Source organism: Mus pahari, chromosome 15, assembly GCF_900095145.1.
Source record: "Mus pahari chromosome 15, PAHARI_EIJ_v1.1, whole genome shotgun sequence".
NCBI classification, from domain to species: domain Eukaryota; kingdom Metazoa; phylum Chordata; class Mammalia; order Rodentia; family Muridae; genus Mus; species Mus pahari.
Window position 1 is genome coordinate 59248325 of NC_034604.1, and position 3442 is coordinate 59251766.

General features: G+C 58.2%; 1 protein-coding gene across 4 annotated transcripts in view; it reads left to right on the plus strand.

Moving 5' to 3' along the window:
- The first annotated feature begins 1249 nt into the window (after positions 1-1249).
- Positions 1250-3442, plus strand: part of Znf532 (zinc finger protein 532) — a 107397-nt gene continuing 105204 nt past the window's right edge. The window contains exon 1 of one of the 4 annotated variants that reach the window (XM_029546830.1): positions 1250-1280. The gene's annotated coding sequence lies outside the window, so the exon portion shown is untranslated. Of the gene's footprint in view, positions 1281-1627; positions 1929-2510; positions 2677-3332; positions 3351-3442 lie in introns of those variants that run through there. The other 3 variants (XM_021214564.2, XM_029546829.1, XM_029546831.1) reach the window with 3 other exon arrangements.

Below are 3442 nucleotides of genomic sequence, written 5' to 3' on the forward strand. Positions count from 1 at the left end.
ACTGACAGACTGTGATGCTGGGGTTGGCCGAGTCAGCAGACAGAAGAGAGCATCCTAACTCTGTGTGGAGAGGCACTGTGACTTTTGTGCACCGTGGCACAGCGCAGGTTGAAACTAAAGAACTCTCTCTCGTGTGAGGCAGTTTAAGGCGTTTGCATGAAAAAGTCTTTACAGAGCAAAAGATCTTTTTCCATGGCACAGCCTACCTCTGCCCTATCTGCACAGAACAATGGCTTCCTCCAGGGAAGTTAACGCAAGAGAACACTGAGATTTAACAGAAAAACTGCACACTCTGCAGACCTTCACCAGTCTCATCTAAAATGAAACCCCACAGGAAGAACCCTTCTGCCGGAATTCTTCACAGCTACTCCAATGGTTGTATTGTCTTCAGAGTGCAAGCAAAGAGGAGGGAGGGAGGCTTTTTAGGAGGTCATGGTGCAAGGTTTTTTTTCCCCCCAGGTCCCTCCATTTTGTCCTACTTCCAGTCAGCACAATTAGCTCAACATGGAGGTTTCTCTTGTTCTTAAAACAACAACAGCAGCAGCAAAAAAAAAACAAAAACCAATCCCTTTCAGTGGCTTGCTCGTCTGTGCACAAGATGGGCACCAGGACACAGGGCTGGAAAACAGCTTATTTCATCTGGCATGGAAACGCAGTGTCTCCCTCCCTCTCTGATAGGTTCCGATTATCTCCCTTCTTGGCCTTTGGCTGGGTTTCTGTCCATATCTTTTTTTTGCCTGTGTTCTCTAAGCCATGACCACCTGCTGTATGTACAACGTGTGCCTGTTACATTTGTGCACTATCTCCCTTATAGAACGTAAAGACCCAGCTATTACATCGTGGTTACTCAATATCACCCCCCCCCCCAGTTTAAAAACAACAACAACAACAACAACCACCACCACCCTACAGGAACCGAACATGCCATGCTTCAATCTGGCCCCAGTGGCTTTTTCTCTGAAAGCAAAACGTGTGTCTTTTACACCAGGGCTTTCTCCCCACCCCAGGGGTGTCTTCCATTCTTTTGTGGCTCAGTTTAAGGCGAAAAGGGCTCCAAACCACTAGCTAACAGAAGGGAGCCCTTTCTTCCACCTCCTGGGAGAATCTCAGATTGAATTTATCTGAAGATAGCGTGCTCTCTTCTTACTTATTGCCACCATTACGAGGAGGACAGCACAACCACCACCTTGGCTTCAAGATCCTGGGTAGAGAGGCTCACGGGCATTTTTTTTTTTTTTTTTTCAACCATCTTTGGCGAGGCCTTGCTTCCTTCCACTCCAGTAAGTCGCGGCTTGGGGCCATGGAAAAGGACTGGGTGAGAGTCTCAAGTGTCGTTTGAAAAGACAGCAAAGCAGCCCCCCGCTCGGCCCCGTCCCCAGCACCGCCACCAGCACCTCCGGGCCGGCTCGGGCCGTGCGCCCGCAGCCTTCCAACCCGGGCCGGCGAGGCGCCGCGGGCCGGCAGGGGCGTCGCGGCCGCGGGCTTCGCGCTCCGCAGCCCGGCTCGGGCTCCCTTCCCCCACGGCGCCCCCTCCCCCTCGCCGCGCTCCCTTTTGTTCGCTCGCCGCCCGGGCGGCCCGAGCGCTAGGCCCCGGCGTGGCCCGGGCCGAGCCACCGCCACCGCCACCGCCACCGCCGCCGCCGCGCGGCCTAGAGCCCGCGCCCGGGGGAGCGGGGCCGGCGGTCCGGGCGCACCGCGAGGCCGCGGCGGCGAGGAGCCCTAAGGGCGGCGAGGCCCCGCTCCGCTCTTGCACACAGACCCCGGCGGCGGGGAGGCGCGACACGCCCGTAGCATGGAAGCCGCCGCCGCCGCTCGCACTGCAGCGGGCGCAGCAGCAGCAGCCGCCGGCGGCGCGCGGAGCAGAGGTCGCCCGAGCCACGGCCGGGACACCCGGGCTTGAGCGCTGCGGAGGCCCGGCCGGCCAGGGGGTGGGTGTGCGCCTGGGACAGGGGGCCGCGAGGGTGCGGGCGGACGCGGGCGGGAGGGGGCATCTGGGCCCCTCGTGCCACCCCTCGGGTCACGGCGAGCGCGAGGCTCAGGCCCTATTGGCCTGAGTGCGGCGGCCTGTCCCACCCTGGCTTTGGGGACAGGCGGCCTTCGCGCCCCAGCCGGCGTCTGGAGGGGGGGCCGAGGCAGGACCGCTGTGGCTAGGCCCCACCAGCTCCAGTGGGGGCCACGTGAGCGCCGGCTCGCCCCCCCCCCCCCCCCAGAGCTGGTTGGATACAGATGATTTTCCCAAGGCCTGGGTGCCCCCTCTTCCCTTACTGTCCCTTGATTTGTCCCCTAACGCCCCACAACCTCACCAGTGTGCTACCCAGAGGTGAAGGGATTTTGGACCTCTCCCCCCCCCCCCAGGNGCTTGAAAGAAGAGAAGGTTGGAGGAGGAGGAGACTGGGGGGGCTGCTGCTGGTGGTGGTGGTGACAGGGCTGGGAGAGAGAGGAGAAGGACGGAAGGGAGGAGGGGGCTGGGTGGGGTGGGGGGTGACAGGCAGAGAGGAGCCTGGTCAACAAGCAGCACCACTCTGCTAGGAGGCCAGGCCGGCTCCTGCAGCCGACGCATCCTGTGTGAGGAGACACACATAGATTGGCTTTCTTGGGGGCTCTTTTGTCAGCCACCAACACAGGGAACACACACTGACACACACGTACACAAAGATCTGAGCCAGGTTGTGGGAGGTAAGTGGGGGCAAGAGAAGGAGGGGGAAAACCAGTGTCTGCGGTGGGCTTCGGGGTGGAGGGGGAGAGGGATATGAGCCCTGAGGGGCTGTGGGGGGGCTCGTGTGGTGAGCATTTCCAGGGTCCTGTGCTTGTGTGGAGGGGGCACACACACACACACACACACACACACACACACACATGACCTTTCCCTCCTCAGGAAGCCCTAAAAGGGAGAGGCAACCCTCAGCAAGCTCCCACCCTGTGCTGATTCTCAGGGACTTGTTGGCAACTCAGCGAGGGTTGCCATAGCTTTTTTATGTAGGGTGACCAGAACCGGCTGAAACTGGTTTGAGGCAGATCAGCTCCTGAACACAATGCAGTCACTGAGCTACCACAGTGGGATAGCAGCTTCCTCCCTTCATGGCAGCCAAAAGCAGAGACGCTTGCAGGAAGCTACCATCCCAACACAGTATGTAAATGCACACGTAGACACCACACAGCATTGGTACGTGACTAATGGAGCCCTGAAAGAGCCTGTGTAGAGATGATGGGGGGAAAGGTGCACGTTTGCAGGCTCTGAGATTTCTTGGGCTTTTCCTGCCTTTTTTTTTTTTTTTTTTCTTTCTTTCTTTCTTTTGCTTAAGGGATGGTCAAGGAGCTGAGATTTATAGCCCTTATTAAAGAAAAAAAAAGTATGTGCCTTATTAGGGTGGGAACACTTGGTTTGTACAATCTCTCTCTCTCTCTCTCTCTCTCTCTCTCTCTCTCTCTCTCTCTCTCTCTC